The sequence below is a fragment of the Cervus elaphus genome, chromosome 12, assembly GCF_910594005.1.
Source record: "Cervus elaphus chromosome 12, mCerEla1.1, whole genome shotgun sequence".
NCBI classification, from domain to species: Eukaryota; Metazoa; Chordata; class Mammalia; order Artiodactyla; family Cervidae; genus Cervus; species Cervus elaphus.
In genome coordinates, this window is record NC_057826.1 from 32,462,870 (window position 1) to 32,484,463 (window position 21,594).

Below are 21,594 nucleotides of genomic sequence, written 5' to 3' on the forward strand. Positions count from 1 at the left end.
TGAATAATATTTGAAGTATTTGGCAAATAAGACTGTCAATAATAACAATGTAACATAGTAAATTTAAATGCATAAGAAATGTTCAGACCTCTGAACCAATAGTTTCAAACTTGACCAATTATCTGGATCTTGTGAAGGAACCTATGGTAAAATAGATTCCATGGTCTCACTTAGATTAGGGAATATCTTAGAGTGAGGACAGAACTTTGTAACTCTAGCAACACCTTGATGATTCTGCGGCAGATCAGGTGTTGGGAATCAGTTGTGGACAGTGACTCAAACAATGGATGTGTTTCACTATGCATACACCTTGCAGTTTTGAGGTCAAACAACTTCCAGGGTTCTGGAAATTCTGAAAGGGGCACGTCTGCTTTTTGATCTGACATCCTCAACCCTGCTATGTGGCAGGCTGTGAAAATCAAGCTGGAGATCCAGCATCACAAGGCATTTGAAAAGGAAACACTTGTAAGCTCTTCCTTTACTCAGTGCAGTGAAGAACCAAGTGCTCAGAGAGGCTCTGAGTCAAACCAAAAAGTTCATGGACCAGCCAGGCCTGCAGCCCAAGTCCATTTCTTGCAGGCAGTGCTCTCTCTATGCCACTTGATCCTCAGTTCAGTTCAGTCGCTCAGTCGTGTCCGACTCGTTGCGACCCCATGGACTGCAGCACGCCAGGCTTCCCTGTTCCTTACCAACTCCCGGAGCTTGCTCAAACTCATGTCCATTGCCAACCATCTCATCGTCTGTCGTCCCCCTCTCCTCCTGGCTTCCATCTTTCCCAGCATCAGGATCTTTTCCAATGAGTCAGTTCTTCACATCAGGTGGCCCAAGTATTGGAGTTTCAGCTTCAGCATCTGTCCTTCCAATGAATCTTCAAGACTGATTCCCTTCAGGATTGACTGGTTTGATCTCCTTGCAGTCCAAGGGACTCTCAAGAGTCTTCTCCAACACCACAGTTCAAAAGCATCTGTTCTTCGGCATTCAGCTTTCTTTATGGTCCAGCTCTCACATCTATACATGACTACTGGAAAAACCATAGCTTTGACTAGATGGACCTTTGTCAGCAAAGTAATGGCTCTTCTTTTTAATATGCTGTCTAGGTTGGTCATAGCTTTTCTTCCAAGGAGCAAGCATCTTGTAATTTCATGGCTGCATTCACCATCTTCAGTGATTTTGGAGCCCCCCAAAATAAAATCTCTTGCCATGAATTGATGGGACCGGATGCCATGATCTTATTTTTCTGAATGTTGAGTTTTAAGCCAACTTTTTCTCTCTCCTCTTTCATTTTTATCAAGAGGCTCTTTAGCTCCTCTTCACTTTCTGCCATAAGGGTGGTGTCATCTGCATATCTGAGGTTATTGATATTTCTCCTGGCAATCTTGATTCCAGCTTGTGCTTCATTCAGTCTGGTATTTTGCATGATGTACTCTGCATACAGGTTAAATAAGCAGGGTGACGATATACAGCCTTGACATACTCCTTTCCCAAATTGAAACCAGTCTGTTGTTCCATGTCCAGTTCTAACTCTTGCTTCCTGACCTGCATACAGATTTCTCAGGAGACGGGTCAGGTGGTCTGGTATTCCCAGCTCTTTAAGAATTTTCCACAGTTTGTTGTGATCCACACAGTCAAAGGCTTTGGCATAGTCAATAAAGCAGAAGTAGGTGTTTTTCTGGAACTTTCTTGCTTTTTTGATGATCCAACGAATGTTGGCAATTTGATCTCTATTTCCCTCCGCCTTTTCTAAATCCAGCTTGAACATCTGAAAGTTCACGGTTCACGTACTGTTGAAGCTGGCTTGGAGAATTTTAAGCATTGCTTTGCTAGTGTGTGATCTTCAATGTTCTCATTTAGGAGAAATTGGGAAAGCCTTTTTTATTTCACCCTTCCACCCTTACAGAAGGAATGTAGTGTTTTTAAATGCACAAAATGTAAATAGTTGTGCTCAGGTTATCTCATTGCATCCTAAATTTTTAACTTTTCAAAAATTGAGGGATAATTAACATAGAATGTTTTATTAGTTCCAGGTATACAACTGTGTATATACTGTGAAATGATCATCACAATAAGTCTAGTTAGCTGAGTTTTTAACTTTGAAAGAAATGGCCAATCTGTCATTCGTTTATGTGGTTAAATTATGAAATAATCCAGATAATTACTTTGTATTAACTCACAGCTTCACTTATATCAGTTCCTTCCTTTTTTTCTTTCACTCTTGGTTACCAGATTTTTGATCCCTTCATAGATCATTCATCTCCTTCAGCACCAATCATTTATGCATTAAAAAAAAGAACAAAACTCTATCTTGTTCCCAGTTTTCTCCTTATCTTCATAGAAGAACTTCTTGAAAGAGTTGTCTGTACCTTTTGTCATCAGTTTCTCTTCTTCCATTCTCTTTGAACCCACTCTTTTTAGGTGGTTTTACTCTCACCTGTTTAGCTAGAACTGTTTCTTTTTTTTAGCATTTAAAATTTTATTTATTTAGTTATTTTAAATATATATATATATTATTGAAGTATAGTGGACTTACGATGTTTCAGGGGCACAGCAAGGTGATTCAGTTATACAAATCCACATATATTATTTTTGAAATTATTTTCCTTCATAGGTTATTACAAGATATTGACTATGATTGTTTCTATCCAGGTCACCACATTGCTGGATCCAGAGGTAAGGTAACTGGCTTCACCTCACTTGACCAATCAGTGGTATTTTACTTTATTGATCCACCTTCCTCCTTAAGGAAGATGAATCACTTGACTTCTAAGACTCCTGGTTTTTCAGTATCTTTCTAACCTCTCTTCTTATTAGCACGCTGTGTTGTCTTCTTATCATCTCTCAATTGCCAACAACACCTCCATTTGTCTATCTAATAGACCTTTCAAACTTAATATGATTAAAATGGAGCTCAAGCTGGTACCCTCCAAACTCACTTCTCTAGTCTTCCCATTTCTGATAATGACAATGCTGCTAGGACTTCTTTGACTCTTTTTTCTCTTTTTTTGTCTTACATCCCACATGTGATCTGTCAGCAAACACAGATAGCCACACCATAAAAAAATTTATCTAGGGTTCTATGGCTTCTCAATATCCTTCTATGGTCTAATGGAAACCAACATCGTCTTTTATGTAGATAAATAATCTAGCCTCTCCGCTTCTACCCTTGCTCTACTTCAGCCTAAGAGATCCTATTAAAAAACTAAGTCAGACAGATCATATTATTCCTCTATTCAAAACCTTTCTTGGGGTCTCCTATCTCCTGTATAATAGTGGTAGAAATTCTTACAATTACCCAAACCAACCCCCCTTTATGATCTGGCCCTTCTCATCTCTCTGACTTCATTTCGCATTTCTCTCCCCCTTCTGCCCCAGCCACAACTGGAGTTCTCACTGTTCCTTGAAAACACCATGCTCTCATCAGCCTCAGGGCCTTTACATTTGCTGTCCAATATTCCTGGAATGTTCTCCCTGGCCATATACTGGGCTTGCTCCTTCACCTCTTTAAACTCTCTATTCAATGTCATCTTCTCAGTGAGGTCTTCCCGATCACATTACATAAAATAGCAACATCCCCTACACACACACACACACACACACACACACACACACACTATTCCTTTGATTTGCTTATTTTTCTAACTTAAAATGTATCAATTTAACATATTTTTAATTTTTTTAAGTTGCTTGCTATCTGTTTTTCAAGCCAGAATTTAAACTCCTTGAGAGCAGGGAGGTGTTTTGTCTGTTTTGTTCACTGGTTAATCCCTAGCACCCAGAAAAGTGCCTAACATAAAGTATTAATAGACACTTAAGAAATTACTGGTGGATGAATAAATGATTTGAACTAGCTTCCATTTATTATTCATTTACTCTCTTCCTGGTAACAATTCCTTCAATGGCATTATTTGGTTGATACTACTACTATTTCAAGTTTGAGCACAGAGAGTTTAAGCAACATTTCAAGGTCACACAGACACAAGTGGCAGAGTGGAAGCTCAAACGTAAGTCTGAGTCCAAATGAGAGCTCCTAGCCATTGAGTTCAAATGCACCGCAAGTATTTTAAGAAAATTATAATTTTAAACATAGATATAAGCTTTATTTATGTATAATTGTCCAGTTTTAAAAACTATTCAGATAATTAAAACTTGTGGATTATACATTCATTACCTTGAACTATTAATTACTTTGATAAATGAAAAGAGTTTCCCCCAAAGCTAAGAGTAAGTTTTCTCAATTCTTATATCTTTGTATTATTTGTTTGTATTAGGCTTGTGAGAGTTAAAAGGTTAATAAGGCTGATTCTGTCTTCATGTGAACTTATGACATAGTTGCCCTTTATCTCTTAGAAGTAACCCAAAAAAATGAATGGTGAAAAGCGGTCATGGAAGTTTCCAAATGGGATTTTTAAACAAATGAGACTTTTATAAACAGCATTTATACATTTACAACTTAGATTATAAACTTGTTCTATAGATATGGCTGCAGAAAGGAGATAACTGATTTCTTTGTTGTTCTTCTAGTGACTTTGCATAACCTCAAAAGAGGCCAGCTCCCCTGGTTCTCAGGCCTTTGGACTCAGAGTAGAATTGCACTGCTGGTTTTCCTGGGTTTCCAGCTTGCTGGTGACAGACTGAGGGACTTCTCAGCCTTTATAATCACATAAGCCAATTCCTATAATAAACCTCCTGTTATGTATGTCTATATATTTATGTTTATGTGTATGTATACATGTGTGTATTCTATTGGTTTGGTTTCTCTGGAGGACCTAGACTAACATAACCACTCTGAGTAACCATGTCTTCAGCAAGCATGTTCATTCCTTTATTCAGGAGACATGTGTGGAACCCACTATGTGCCAAGTTCTGTAGTAGATCTGAGATGTTAAGATGTTTTAAAAAATTGATCCCAGGGTTCATGGGATTCAGTTAATTAGGAGAAACAGAAAGCAATGTGAATGACTCATGCTGTACAGTGAGATAACCACTGGGAAGACAAATGTGCAGAGCACCCAATGGTGCGAGGAAGGGTATGATCAGCTCTGTACATAGATGCAGACAGGACAGTCAAGGGAAAAGTGTGAGCTAGTTTTGAGATGAGCAGAGCAGAGTGGGTATTCTGGTGATGCCGATAACGCGGACAAAGTCATCACCTATGCTTGAAACGCCAAGATAAGAAGCTCACTTTGTCTGGAGCAAGGCTGGAAACAGGAACTGCTTCCAGGGCAGTGACTGGAGATAAGTAGCCAGAAGGCGCATGGGCTTTGATGAGAGCTTTGGGCTTTGCTCTATTGGGAGCTCCTCGATTTTCTTAAGTGTGGGACCACTGAAGAGAGAAAGTTTCACTTATTGGTGGCAATAGGAGAGTGAAATGAAGGTGAGAGGCTCACAAACCAGGATCCAGGGATCCAACTCGGAAACTTAGGAGTGACTTGTGTGACAAGAGGACCGATAAGCAGTTGGTCATAAGGAGGAGGGGACACAGTGGACACTTTAAAGGTAGAATCAGCAAGGTTTTAGCTGATAAGTTGATTCAGAGAGAGGGGCTTGTGGAGAATGAAGAGGGAAGACTACCCCCTTGATTTCTGGCATGGATAAGTAATAGTACTATTCCTTGACTAAGAAATAGAGGGCGAGGCACTTTTGAAGGGAACTTTGGAAGCTAAGTCTTACTTGTTTTGAGTTTGAGATTTCTGGGGGAGGAACAGTCGGAAATGACCAATTGACAGTTCTCTATGAAAATTTTAAGTGTGAATAAAACCCCCCAGAGTGAGTGTATACATTAATAAAAGATTAAGGGTCAGAGTTCTTAGAAACAACAACATTTAAAACTCAGAAGGGTGGAAGGAGGTGTAGAAAATGGCCTGATTCTGGAGAAGCTGATTAGAAATGACCGATGCCACAGACAGGAGAGGCACCAGCAACCTGTGTCTGTCTGGATCCTTGGTGTAGCTCCAACCTCTTGCACTTGCTTCATTTGAACCTAGGAGCGCATAGAAAACTTAAATATATAGCTACAAGGCAGGGGCCACCTGGCTGGGCTTAATGTATTGGTTTAGTTGCCACAACCAAGTAATTTCTTCTGATCGTAAGAACCTGAAGCTGGATCTCACAACGGAAACACAAGGTCAATGGCTCACACTAATCTTTTGAGTGTTGTGAATTTCTTTGACAGGGATCCACTTGTGTGTGGTTTTGCACCTACATGCCATCCTGACCCCGAAATCAGAAAAGAAGAGAGACAATATAAAGGATATTTGTATCAAATCACTTGATTGCCTCAGGGCATAAGAAAGTTTTTGTGCTGATTCATTCTGTTACTTTAAAAAAATGCCTCATTATTGCAGCAAATGCCACATCTAAGCTCTTTCTTGTATTAAAGATGCAGAACACTTTCTTGAAGAAGTACAAAGAAATCTTGTGCATTTATATATGTTGCAATGTTTCCATGAGTCAATTTTCTTTGAGAAAATGTCTTCTTGTTTTGAATGACAATTCATATAATTATACCAAAAACACAAACTATCACTGTAGCAACCAAACAGATGGATAGCCGGTTATTCCCACTGGATAATCAAAAAGACAAAGATACAAATTTCTCTGTTTTTGTTTTTGTTTGAGTATATTATTATTATTTACTGTTGATGATGCATGCCATTTGAACCTGATTTTGGAAATTCTCAAAAAAAGAATACATTTTAAAAAATAAATTATTGTTCTTGGATAATTGATCCTATCTTTATAGTTACAATGTTGTTTAGAAATCATTACCTCTTTCAGATTCTAGTTTGAATGAGTAGTGTCTGAAAAAAGACCAGATGTTGGAAAGTTGAGGGTGAGAGTTGTAGTTTACACTTCATTATCAAGGTTAGGAAGGAAAATATTCTGGATAAATCCATGTTTTGCTTACTCAAACACCACAATTAAGGGAAAGTGATACTTTCCTTGGGCTTCCCCCAGTGGCTCAGAGGTAAAGAATCTGCCTGCAATGCAGAAGACACAGGAGACTCGGGTTCGATCCCTGGGTCGGAAAGATCACCTAGAGGAGGGCAAGGCAACCAGTATTCTTGCTGGGAAAATCCCATGGACAGAGGAGCCTGGAGGGCTAAAGTCCATGGGGTCGCAAAGAGTCGGACATGACTGAAGTGACTGAGCATGAGCATGATACTGTCCTATGAGTAGTTCTGTTGTTCAATCACCCAGTTGTGTCTGACTCTTTGTGAGCCCATGGACTGCAGCATACCAGGCCTCCCTGTCCCTCACCATCTCCCGGAGTCTGCCCAAGTTCATGTCCATTGCATCAGTGATGCCATCTAACTGTCTCATCCTCTGAAGCCGTCTTCTCCTTCTACCCTTAATCTTTCCCAGCATCAGGGATTTTTCCAATGAGTCAGCTGTTCACATCAAGTGACCAGAATAGTGGAGCTTCAGCTTCAGCATCAGTCCTTCCAGAGAGTGTTCTGGACTGATTTTCTTTAAGACTGATTGGTTTGATCTCCTTGCTGTCCAAAGGACTCTCAAGAGTCTTTTCCAGCACCACAGTTTGAAGGCATCAATTCTTTGGCTCTCTGCCTTCTTTATGGTCCAGCTCCCACAGCCGTACATGAGCACTGGGAAGACCATAGCCTTGACTATACGGACCTTTGTGGACAGAGTGATGTCTCTGCTTTTCAGCACAATGTCTTGGTTTGTCATAGCTTTCCTGCCAAGAAGCAATCATCTGAGTTCATGGTTGCAGTCACCATCCATAGTGATTTTAGAGCCCAAGATGAGGAAATCTGTAGTTATACTTAGATCTGATTTCTTCATCTTTTCTAATATGTTTGAAAAGTTCAACTCATTTGAAAATGGCATTAGTTAGAAGAGAGTTTAAGCTGCTTTAACAAAGCAACCATAACTACAGTGGCTTAAAGAAGATAGCTCTAGGGAGAATATTCCACAGTGGTAGGAAAGTTCTACTCCATATGGTCATTCAGGAACCCATTTTGTTCTGTCATCCTTTAGGGCATCGGCTTGACCAAATAATCAAGCCTGGCCTTGCTTAATCAAAGCATGGACAAGGTCACATCCATGTCCCAGCTAATGGGACTAAGAGAGAGAGGGACATTGAGACGAGGAGCTTGTCTGAAAGCTGAAAGTCCCAAAAGTTGCACGTATCCCATTGGCCTGAACTTAGTCACATAAGCACACTTGCGTGTGAGGGAGGCTGAAAATGTAGTCTCTAACTGTGCATCCATAATCCTAGTTCAAATTCTAGTGCTATGGAAAGACGGGAAAACAGATTTTGGTGGACAATCAGGAGTCTTCCGGTCTTTGTGAGACAATCTGATAGAAACATTATAATGCTGAGCTTGGAAGCACTAACTTCAAGAGACAGAACTCATGGTTCAAACAATGGTTAACATATACTAAAGATCATACTGCAGAATGAGGGAAATAGAATGCAATCTATTCCAAATGGATATTTTGGGGAGAAGCAGTAATGCAGAAAGATAGTAAAAGGCCCAGAGCTTAAACAAACACACTTGAATAGGAGGTGATGTGTGGCAAGACAAATGAAAATCAGCTGATTTACCATGCCTCTATCCAAATGAAAATAAGGTCACTCCTGATTCTGAGAAGTTCATATAGGAAAGGAAAAGAATTCTAATTAGGATTAAGCACATTATCTCTCTCCAAATGTCTGCAAGCATAGAATACTGGTTCTGTCTATGGCTATGCCTATAATTTCACAATGTGACTTTTTTAAAAGGAGAAGACAATTTGGTAAACTGATAACTAATTTAGATAATGCTAATTGTATTGGGTGGAAGATGATTAGGAGAGTTATAAAAGAAACCTCCAGTGTGCTCTGCAAGGGATATTATTGAAAACATGAATATTGTGTAAAGCTGTTATCCGTTCCACAAAAGAGAGGTGATTCCTGGATGTGTCTGTATTTCACAAAATCAGATGAGGAAGGGCTGGGGGCAGGCATAGAGGGCATAGTGGTTATGCTAATTTTGGAAGGCTCTAGAATCCCTAATTCCCTTTTGTGAATGGTGCATACACATATGCGCACACATGACTTAATTGTATAACATCCTCACCTGGCCGTATAATCACAAACTGGACTTTGCAAGTGGATTACCAATACAAATTTACTTCCTTTTCAGCTAAATGCAAATAACCTTGGATATTAAGTAACCCTCCTTATTTTAGTTATACACTGATTTGCTGCCTTAGGATATTGTAGAACTTACATATCCCGTCCTATGGAATCATTGCTGTCATGGAGTCAGTTTTTAGATTGTTAGTCAAGTATTTGTTCCATTTTGAGTAAATGTAGTGTGCTAATTGTGGTGACTACATAGACCCCATTTAGTGTTATTTGGAGTAATCAGGTGATAGTCAACAGTAATGATATGATCACTATTTCTTGAACACTCGATTGAGCAAAAGGTGTGTCCCTTGTGTGATGCAACATACATCTTCCTCTTCTGAAATCCAAGTCAAGCAACCTATCTGAGCTTGTAATTTTCTGTCCTTTCCCTCCCCTACCTGTTGACCAGTTGGCCACTCTTTTCGCCCTCGGTGCCACAACAAGATGGACCCAAGGCGCAGAGACCACATCTGAGCTCCCTGCTGGTGGACTTATAATTAGCTTTGATGTACCTTTGGAGGTCAGAGGGTGAGAGTAAAGGTTTGTGCAGTTTTTCCTGGCTCCCTCCTCCAATCCACGCTCTGTCTCAGGCACAGCTGGTTCTCTTTATAACCACAGCTCCCCCTGGGTTCTTCTTCTCTGCTCTTTCATCTGTTATTGTGTTCTAATAACCTAATTTCTTCTTCTTCCTTCAGTTTAGAAGTGATAGTATCTTCCCCCTACAGCTAGTACCTGGGATTTCACCATCCGTTATTTACTCTCTTCATCCAGCCCACATCTTCTTAAGTAATACTTTCCTTAAAGCTGCTTCATTTAAACCACTTGGAGTGAATTCTGTTTCCTGCCACAACCATGACAGGGAAGGTAGCTGATACACCTTTGTGTTGATGGACATTCAACAGGTTCTGAAAAGAGTTATCTATGCCTCAGTTCAACTCAATTCAGTTCAGTTGCTCAGTCGTGTCTGACTCTTTGCGACCCCATGAACCACAGCACGCCAGGCCTCCCTGTCCATCACCAACTCCCGGAGTTTACCCAAACTCATGTTTATTGAGTCGGTGATGCCATCCAACCATCTCATCCTCTGTCGTCCCCTTCTCCCGCCTTCAATCTTTCCCAGCATCAGGGTCTTTTCCAATGAATCAGCTCTTCGCATCAGGTGGCCAAAGTATTGGAGTTTCAGCTTTAACATCAGTCCTTCCAATGAACACCCAGGACTGATCTCCTTTAGGATGGACTGGTTGGATCTTCTTGCAGTCCAAGGGACTCTCAAGTGCCTTCTCCAACACCATAGTTCAAAAGCATCAATTCTGCGCTCAGCTTTCTTTATAGTCCAACTCTCACATCCATACATGACCACTGGAAAACCCATAGCATTGACTAGACGGACCTTTGTTGACAAAGTAATGTCTCTGCTTTTTAATATGCCATCTAGTTTGGTCATAACTTTCCTTCCAAGGAGTGTCTTTTAGTTTCATGGCTGCAATCACCATCTGCCTACTGTATCTAATTCTCTTCCTTTTTTTTTTGTTTGAATTCATTCCAAAAATCAGTGCCCCTAGAACTCTGCCATATCTGCCCTTGTCAAAGTCACTGACAATGTTAATAATAATAATAATAATAATAATAATTCGATGGTCAGTTCTTAGCCCTCATCTTACTTAAGCTCTCAGCTGGACTGGGGCCAGTTGACCCTTTCTCTTGCTTGAAATCTTTTCTTCACTTGGTTTCCTGAACATCATGCTCTACTGACTTCTCTACCACCTCATCAGCCTGTCTTTTTTAGCCCCCTTTGTTGGTTCTTCCTTGTGGCAGAGCCTAGAAAGCTGCTTATCTTGTTTCTTATGAGCACTAATTTAGCTCTCATTTCTGAATCTTCCTTGCAAAATGAAAGGCTCATGGGTACCACTTCTAAGCATGGTTCCTAAAATTTTGCCATGCACCATTCTCCATGTGCCTTCCTTCCTCCTCACATGAGGCAGATACTCATGATGACCTCAGAAACCATGTGTTGAAGATTGAGGAGCCACAGAATGGAAGAAGAGTCACCCACTAGTTAGAGCAGACATTTTAGACTTTGTGTGAGTGAGAAGTGTACTGCTATTAAGCTTGCACTGTTGCTCATTTCTGATTTTGCTGGTTACAGCAGGTAGAAGTAACTGGACTAAGTTGCTTCTTATCTCCCCATCCCTTCAACACTGAGTTCCCAGGGCTCAATCCTTGCATCTCTTCTCTTTCTACCCTCTTTTCCTTGTGACTTTGTCCGGTCTCATGCCTTTACACACCAACTCTATTTTCGTTCAGTTTCATTCTCCCAGTTGCTCAGACTAAAATCCATCTTGAGCCCTACATCTGATCAGCCAATAAAGCTTATTGGCTCTACCTTCAAAATATACAGTATCTTTCCCCTTTTCACCATCTCTATAAGGATCAGCTAGTCAAAAATCGGCAATACTATAATAGCCTCTTACTGGTCTTCTTGCTTCTGTCTTTGCCCTTTTCAGTCTGTCCTTAACCTAGTCACAAAAATAAGTCAGAATAAACGTCAGTTCATGGCACTCTTCTGCTCAAAACCTTTATAACTTTGCATCCCACTCTCTGGAATCCAAAGTCTTTACAATGGCTTCCAAGATCTGGCCAGAGCAGTCCCTGTTACTTTGATCTCATTTCTGTTCCAATATCCTCGCCATGCTGGCCACCTCATGACTCCTCCTTGCACATTCCGACCTTGTAGTCTCTTTTCTTCATGTTTTTCCCTCCAGATGGTCCCAGGGCCTCTGCTTGTCACCTTGACTCAAATAGCATTTTGTCAGTGAAATTTCCATTACTATTCATTTAAATTGCAACCCTTCCACACGCACTCCTCTCAGATTCTCCATAGCAGTTATCACCATCATGCATAAAATTTGTTTGATTTTGTTGTTTCTTTGGCTTCCCCTCCATAGCACTTAGCTCAGTGCAGGCAGGGATTTTTGTTTGTTTCCTGCTGTATTTCAGTACCTAGAGCAGGGTCTGTCACACATAGTGGTGCTCAAGAAATATTTGCAGAATGAGTGAATGAATGAATGCATTCTCTGCTTTCCTTTTAAATCAGACAAGAAGAAACAAATTTTAAAATGCTCTTGTAAAATAGACCATATGTAAGAGGAAGGAAAAAGTAAGGAGGGAAGAATCAGCAGAGAAAGGAAGAACGAAAGAAGAAAAATCTGTGGTTTTCATATTCTAACAAAATACACTGTACCTTTACCAGCCAGCATTTTCACAGCCCTCAAAATTGAATGCGTCCCAATAATCATGCTGACAGAGCCATTCGTGGAAGATTGAGGTCCTATGACCAGCATTCCAAGAACCCATGGCAAGCAGGCGCTTGAAACTGGTATTGTCAGAGTGAACATAACAATATGTTAAACCAAGTGTGTTTTTAGCTTATGTAATATTACTAGATGGTTGTCACTTTAACATGTTTTTAAATGTATATTTGTCTTTGTGAAAAATATTATATATGCAGGAGACATAATTTGGGAAATGTAGGAAAGAATAAATGAAAAAAAAAATGAAATAGAATGATAAAAAGTTAGAAAGGAAGGAAAACCCATAGACACAAAGACATGTATAATCAACACATTGTCTCATGACCTACAATCATTTCTTTACATGAAAAACATCATCTTTCAATAAGCTTAATAAGTTAGATACATCAGCATGAACCTCAGTGCACATAACACAAATCACTTATCAAATGCTGAACCAGAGTTGCTCTTATTTCTTGCTGCACACACTTGGCAATCAGTTCTCATGATCATAATTATCCTGTCATCGGCAGCATTTAACAGCAGACAGGGCCACTCAGACATTATAAACAACCCAACGTGCAGACCCAAGTAGCCTGAGTAGTAGTAGTTCACATTTCTCAATGTGAAATAACAATTCCATTTATGTAGCATTAATGAAAGATTTCTTCATGAAAAACTCTGAGAGATTAAAAATGGTTTTGGCCTTTGCCTGTGAGTAATGATGTCAAGTGATGTCGTGGGGTAATTATTGTGAAGACTTAATTCCTGTGTCATCAGGTATTTATAGATATACAAAGCATTCTCCTGATTAAACAACATTCAAGGTGACTAAACATTAACTGTGATTGACAGTTTACAGCTCAGACAGACTAAAAAGATTAAATAACATTAGAAAGTGGCAGGTGACTTCTTTCCCCTCAGGGCACTTTGCCCTGTGAGAAAACGGTTGAGACTTCTAATAATATTGCTAACAAGTAAGTTCTGAACTGTTTGCTTGCAGCAGTCATATTCTGAGAAGGAATGCAAATCCTGTTATGCATCTTTTTCATCTTGGTGAGGTTGCAATGGCTATAAAAGTTAGATATAAGGTAAAGGAAAGTATAACTTCCCTTGAGACTTAAAATACCCTGAAACATGTCCAGCTTCTAAGGGCAGATAATGTTTCAAAGCTGTTGGCCAAGATCAATTTGTTTTATATCTGATACATTCTCTTTCAGAAATAGAGGCAAGATTATACCAAATTCAGTTATTCAGAATTTCAGGTAACCAATATTACTTCTCTAAAATTTCCCCTATAGCTGAGCCTTCAGTTATATTACATGATTCCTAATGACATACCTATGTGTGCCTTACCTCAGCCTCTATCTTTTTATTTTCTTCTAGAAGGTTCAGAGATTATTTTTACTATCTTCTCTTTAAGTAGATAGTACTACTTCCTACAAAATCATATCATAAAGCTTTATATGCTTGTACTTTAAACTTTATGAAATGTTTTCCACTTTTATCTCATGGGAATATTAGTACCTATGCACAGGGTTATTATAAAAGCAAGGTGAAAGCGTGCATGTGAAATGTTTAGAACGGTGCCAGCCCATTAGCATTTGCCAAATAATTGAAGAGCATTTAAATGAACTCACTTACTGTACTTTTCATCCTTACAGTAGCCTCATAAAGTGGACAGAGTGAGCAATATTATTTTTGTTTAAAGACTGCTTTAGAATCTAAGGCACAAGGGTTGAGTGGCTTTCCTTAGATCAAGAAGCTTTTGGGGGATCGGAATCAAACTGAGAATCCATAACTGCTAGTTTCCAAACTCAAGTGTGTTGCCTAGGGTCTTCCTGACCACATAATCTCTCTGGGGTGAGAGATGTCTCTTGACTTCTCCATGTGTCATACTTTAAGGCATCATAACTATCAGTAATGCTCTGCTAACTATGCTCTCATTGACTCCTCTTGTCCCCATTCCATTTCTCTTCTACTAAAGCTGAATTTTGTGCTCATAAAGTACACAAAGTTTGCTCCCTGACAGACCTAGGTTTGCATCCTGTTTCTGGCTCTTAAAAGCTGTGTTAAAATGGACATAGACTTGTAAAGAAAGTGAGATATTGCCTGTATAGTACCTGGCACATGGAAAGCACTCAATAGTTTAAAAGTTTTTGTTGTTATTATTCTTCTTAAACTCCAGCGCTACTCTGCTGTACCTGCTACTATAGCCACATCTCCACACCAGCTGCCTCCTTGGGCTCCAGCCAACCTAACCAAACTACTGTTTGCTCTGTCAATGAATCCTCCTTCTGACCCCTCCAGGCCCTCTCCTGCTTGGGATACTGTGGACTCCCTCCTGCTTTTCCGTCTTGGCATCAGGGTACCCATCCTGGAGGTTTTCCTCATACATGGCTCCTTCCTCTTCCAATGGTGCCACATTCCACCCTTCATCCAATCTTCAGAGCTCTCTTTATCTCCCTGCAGATAAAGTCTTGCAATTACTATTCTCCTCTCCAACTGTGCCCTGTAAAGATCATGGTTTTATTTACCCCTCCATTCATCACCTTGCATTCACCATTTCTGCTTCTAGAGCAATTAATTTGGTTTATCCACATATCATATATGTGTGTGTGTGTATGATACATATGTGTGTGTGTATGCATAATTTTTTCCCTAAAGGCTTGGTAAGAACAGTTGAAGGACTGTGATTAACATTGTTGGCTGGAAGTGAAAGGGAAATGCCTAAGCATTATCGGCATCTGTTTAAACACCCTTTAGAAACCTTCAGAGTTGAGTCATGGAATCTCCATGAGTCTCATCCTGTCTGTGACGGCGTCCAGGAGCAATATAAGGGAGTAGTTCCTCCACCACCTGCTGTCCTTGCAAGGTCTTCACAATCTTTTAAAAGTTTAGAAACTTATGAATAAACAAAGTACATCTCCAGTACTGGTGTCCCCTTGGAGTCTCATTAAGCAGCAATAAATGCAAACTCATATAAATGCTCTGGCCTTGCTGGGCACCCCAGAGCTAGTGAAGCTTGGGCATCCTGAGTAACCACTTCTGCTGCCACTATCTCAGCACATGGGGAATAGTTATAATATTAATAACTTGCTTTTTCTAATCATATAGTGCCAAAAATCCCTCTAAAATCTCCAAAATCCTCCCATTTTGGTGTTCTTCACAGCCATGTGCCACGGTGTATCTTATTGTACATCTGTCACTGCTGCATCAGGGGTCATTGATTGGGGTGTTGTGTTGACCCTGGGCATTCTGAACACCTTGTTACAAAGGCGCAGGTACTACCAGACTATGGCCATTGACAAAAAGTGCTTCTAACAAAGAGGAGATTTGGGAGTAAAGGGTGGGAGCTCTGGAGCCTCTTTCTCCTTCTCCAGTTTGGTGCCTGGAGAGACCCCAAGTATGGTATAGACATGCGTGTCAGTGCCCTTTTACATAGAAAATAGGAAATGAATTCCAAACAATACTGGAAACAGCTGACCCTTTTAGCACAATGCTTAAATATGCTAGTGCTGAGCCAAGGCAGCATGTGCAGAGTAAATATTTTAATCCCTAATTAATCACTTTGGTTAGATTGGTAAAACACAAGTCTAATGAAAATAATTTGAAATTTCCTTCATGAATAATTGCCTTGTTCGGGGAATTGTGGGAAGAGTCAACTGACTGACCTTCCATTCTTACTCAGCTGTACTGCTCTAAGACTTAATTTGAGTCCTTCAACCTCTTCCAGTCACCGTCATGAGATTAGAAATACCTTTCGTGCAGTTCGGCAGCAACTATGCAATATGACAGTTAAGTCAGCAGAGAGGTAAAGAACTGGGCAACTCCTGGCTTGCTCGCCGTGGAGCCTCACAGGACCCTGCAGAGGGGAGGGTGTCTTCGCCACCCTGCATTCTTTTATTAGGTTGTGAGCATGATGGATTGCTCTAGGTTATTGAACTATTCCTGTTCCTTTTTAATTAAAAACCTGAATAATAAGGTGCCCAGGGTTTGGGCATTTACAAAGGGGAGAGAAAGAATTTTCCAGCTCTGAGTGCTGATGAATGCTATCCTGATTAGCACTGTGCCACCAGATTTAATTACTTCTTTGAGTAAATCAAATCTTTCTTACAGGGCAGTGTTCCTGGGTGTGCAGAGACCAAAGGTTAAGCCACCTTACTATTTACCTGTTCAGACATGTTGGAACCTCTTAGATGTGGGTTGCGAGTGTGCCCTATGCCATCCCTGTTCCATCTTGCTTGCCCGCCCATTCTTCTTAACCTCCTCCCCAGTGCCCCTCAACTGCCTTCCAGCAATGAATGTATTGCTTATCTGGTTGGAATGTCACCAGGAGAGAAGCCTGGCAATGCGCCATATGGCTGGTGCACTCTGGCTCACTCTGCACTCAGTGCTAAAAATTGCCCGGTCCACCAGTCAGTTTGGCCAGTTCTGTGGACTGTCAAGGTCCACCTGGTGGACCATCTGCCATCTCCCCCCCGGAGGTTCCTCCTCTCTCTTGTTTTCCAGTCTGGTCCTCCTCCTCAATCTTGCTCTTTTATTTGGAAGATACAACTATCAGGGGGGAATTTTGCTTTTGCTTCTCATCATTCAGGAGAACATGATGTTCTGGAGTGGTTGGAATGCATTCAGATAGTAGCATCTTACCTTTTCGCTGTCCTCCAGTTGCCTTGCACAATAGCCAATAAATGGCGTAAGAAGCTTGGTTACAGGGTTGGAAAATATCATTCAAATGGAGAAGCACAGAGGCAGGCAACTTGTAACCCAGGGGATAATTGAACCAAATTTTGGAGCAGATTTGGTGTCTCCATTGACAAATGGAATTAACCACATCCCATGCCAAAAGAACCATGGAAGCCCTCCCATTTTACAGGGTCAGAGGCATAGAGAATTCGAAGCCAACCCGTTGGTTTTCAATATATTTTGACCACTGTGGGGTTTGGAGGGATAACGAAGCATCCAGTAGCATGATACATTGTTAAGCATGACTGGTTGAACAAACGGTGGTCATAATGATCATCTTTAAAAATAGCTCCAAAGGATTCCTCCCCAGATCTCCTGCTGCCAGGCCTCTGAATCAGAGTTGCCAGCAACAAGTCTAGTTCCAGAGAAGATGGACACTGGGCTGCAGAAGGCAACACTGACTGCTTTATCATGGTGGGTCCTGCTGCTGACATCTAATGAGTGCCTACCCTCCCTCACCAGGGAACGTGTGCTAGAAAGCAGTAGGAGTGATGGCTCACTCTTCCTGCGCTCACCTCTGTAGCTAGACTGCCTTTGATCTGAGCCATACCACTCTGTGCAGGAACTCTCCATGAAGTGGACTTGGAACTGGTTTTGAAATTGTCTGTCTGCACTCCTGTTTCCTCCCAGCTTTTCTGATTTAAATAAGTCAGGACAGAACACTCATAGACCCCATGGTATGAATACAAAAATGTTCTCTGGTTGTGTGATATTGTATTTCTACAGTCATCAATAGGATCTGAGCTCTGGTAATGCCTTCCTCACAACTTAACCCTACCCTAGAGCATATTCATCTGTTACCTGAAGATCTTTGTTTATATGTGTTTCATTCATTCACTATTAAGTAAGCACCTTCTAGATACCAAGTGCCCTGCTGGGAACTGCCCTGATCAAATAGGGTAGTCCCTACTCAATTTAAGTTTTTCTCAACATTGCAATTTCATTCTGTCTCCCTGTTCAGTTGGTTTATGATCTGCCGTTGAGTTACCATTCATTTGGCCATTCATACATTTTGCCTTCCCAAGAGCATTTCTTACTTTATTTTAAATCCCTCTTATGGCTGAACCTGGAAACACAGTGAAAGTGAAACTACATTGGACCATTTTGCAGAGAGGTGGATATGGATGTATGAATAGATGGATAGACAGAGAGGTGGGTAGACAGGCGGATGGATAAACAGAGAGATGATTGATAGAGATATATTTCAGTGTGAGCTGTTATGTTGCACAGAAACATTAAATTGGAAGAAATGTAAGACATTTCACAGGTTCACAGATCTGAGTGACTTGCTCAAGGTCACAGCTAACTGTTTTACAGTTGAGACTAGAAAACTGACTTCCAACTCTTAGACAGTACTGTTTTGAACATGCAGTGATCTTTAACCCATATAATTCAGGCTCTATCTTCAGCTATCTAATCAGTAAGAAGTGGATGAAATACCAGAAGGATTCAAACATTTTAATAATAAAGTATGTATGAAACCTGCTGATTTCAGCATGCCCAAATTATATTCACAAAATGTTGAAACTTTCACCTGCTGTTTCTTGGGATAGCTATTCCAGGCACTAGCCCAGAACTTGGCTGTCATCAACACCAGAGAGATTTCAGAACTTCCTGTCCCTTCTCCTCTCCTGTTTTAATTACTTTGCTGGTGCTTCTTCATCAGCTGAGTTTCTACATTAAGGCTGAATACCTGGCCCAGCTCCAGAACTGCCTCCTGGATGAGGTGAACCCTAGGTCTGAGTTTGGAGGCCAAAAGATGAGCTCCTCAGTTCCTCTTGTCCCCTCCACCTTTCATATAAATTTAGTTCCAGAAACTACATAGACCTTTTTACATTTAAAAACATGCCTAATTTCTAGAAATCAACTAATCAAAACTGAAGCAAACTAGACTTGCTTTTTGGGGCAGACATCTTATTCACAGCAGCTTCCTTTTCTTTATTCACACCTTAAAGGCAGTTTCTTATTGATGTGTTACTTGTTTGTTTGTTTTCTTAATCACAGTGGCTAATATGTTTTAAAAATATAGCCACGAGTTCTGAAAAGAATCACAAATTGCAAACCTCAAATAGTTTGGGTCTGTGAAAGCAGGTTGCTCTTAACAAAGTGAGGCCCACAGCCCAGGCACTGAAGGTGCACACTTCTTTTCTTCGTTTTTGTGAATCATTGTTAGAAGCCAAGTCAAAGGGTGGATATGTTATCAAGGTCATAGATATTTAGAGTGTAGATTGGGGATTTAAGGCAGATCAGACGTCTGATGGGTGGGGATACTAAAGACTACTCCCAGAGTTAGTCTCCCTAGCTATGTCAGTGCTGTGGGAAAAGGTGACTTTAGTGGCTTTGTCCTCAGAGCTGCTGCTGGTGGAGCTGACCTCCTAGGCTGTCAAATCCTGGGCCCACTAATGTCCCCTCTGGTCCATGACAGTAGCCTTGAGAGTATCATTCATTCTACTCAGAAAGTTCTGAGTAGAGAAGAGGAAGCAACGCCCTGTATCTGTTTCACCCTCAGTGCAAATTGGACTTATGGGGAGACAGGTTGGCACTCAGTATGCGTAAGAACATTGTAACAATCAGGGTAGATCAGTTGGCTGAGGTTTAAAGACTATCTTTTTAGATAAGAGGTTTAAAGACTATCTTTCAAGGATTTGGAAAGGGGGTTCCTGTTTTGGATGGAAAGTTGGATAGATGACTTTTAAGATTCGTAAAACTGAAAGGACTGTGATTTCCTGCATGTCATTAGCAGAAATCTGTCATTCAGTTTATGAATACTATTTGATTCCGTTTCCAGATTGGCTCCTTAGTGTACATGAAGACCAATAGCAAGGTCAGAATAGGCAACTGCTCCTAGGATTGGGTTTCAAAGGACTCAGGAAGGAGCTGAGGATTAGAAACTGTCACAGTTACAGCCTCACTCTTTTACTTAAGGCTGTGTCCGCTCGCCAATGCAGCTGTCTGGGAAAAGTAATGCACTGAACATAGGCAAAACACTCTCCGACATAAATCACAGCAAGATCCTCTATGACCCACCTCCCAGAATATTGGAAATAAAAGCAAAACTAAACAAATGGGATCTAATGAAACTTAAAAGCTTTTGCACTACAAAGGAAACTATAAGCAAGGTGAAAAGACAGCCCTCAGATTGGGAGAAAATAATAGCAAATGAAGCAACAGACAAAGGATTAATCTCAAAAATATACAAGCAACTCCTGAAGCTCAATTCCAGAAAAATAAATGACCCAATCAAAAAATGGGCCAAAGAACTAAACAGACATTTCTCCAAAGAAGACATACAGATGGCTAACAAACACATGAAAAGATGCTCAACATCACTCATTATTAGAGAAATGCAAATCAAAACCACAATGAGGTACCAATACACGCCAGTCAGGATGGCTGCTATCCAAAAGTCTACAAGCAATAAATGCTGGAGAGGGTGTGGAGAAAAGGGAACCCTCTTACACTGTTGGTGGGAATGCAAACTAGTACAGCCGCTATGGAGAACAGTGTGGAGATTTCTTAAAAAACTGGAAATAGAACTGCCATATGACCCAGCAATCCCACTTCTGGGCATACACACTGAGGAAACCAGATCTGAAAGAGACACGTGCACCCCAATGTTCATAGCAGCACTGTTTATAATAGCCAGGACATGGAAGCAACCTAGATGCCCATCAGCAGATGAATGGATAAGGAAGCTGTGGTACATATACACCATGGAATATTACTCAGCCATTAAAAAGAATTCATTTGAACCAGTCCTAATGAGATGGATGAAGCTGGAGCCCATTATACAGAGTGAAGTAAGCCAGAAAGATAAAGAACATTACAGCATACTAACACATATATATGGAATTTAGAAAGGTGATAACGATAACCCTATATGCAAAACAGAAAAAGAGACACAGAAATACAGAACAGACTTTTGAACTTTGTGGGAGAATGTGAGGGTGGGATATTTCAAAAGAACAGCATGTATACTATCTATGGTGAAACAGATCACCAGCCCAGGTGGGATGCATGAGACAAGTGCTCCGGCCTGGTGCACTGGGAAGACCCAGAGGAATCGGGTGGAGAGGGAGGTGGGAGGGGGGATCGGGATTGGGAATACATGTAAATCCATGGCTGATTCATATCAATGTATGACAAAACCCACTGGAAAAAAAAAATAAATTAAAAAAAAAAAAAAAAGTAATGCACTGTTCCCAGTCATCTTGCCCCAGTGCACCGAGGCATAATGACTGCAGAGTCCTGTGTTTAAGAGAATGAGCTTCGGGAGTTCCCTGGCAGTCCAGTGGTTAAGACTTCACCTTTCAATGCCGGGGATGTAGGTTGGATCCCTGGTAAGGGAACTAAGATCCCACATGCCTCTGTGTCAAAAAACCAAATGCTTAAAACAGAAGCAATGTTGTAACAAATTCAATA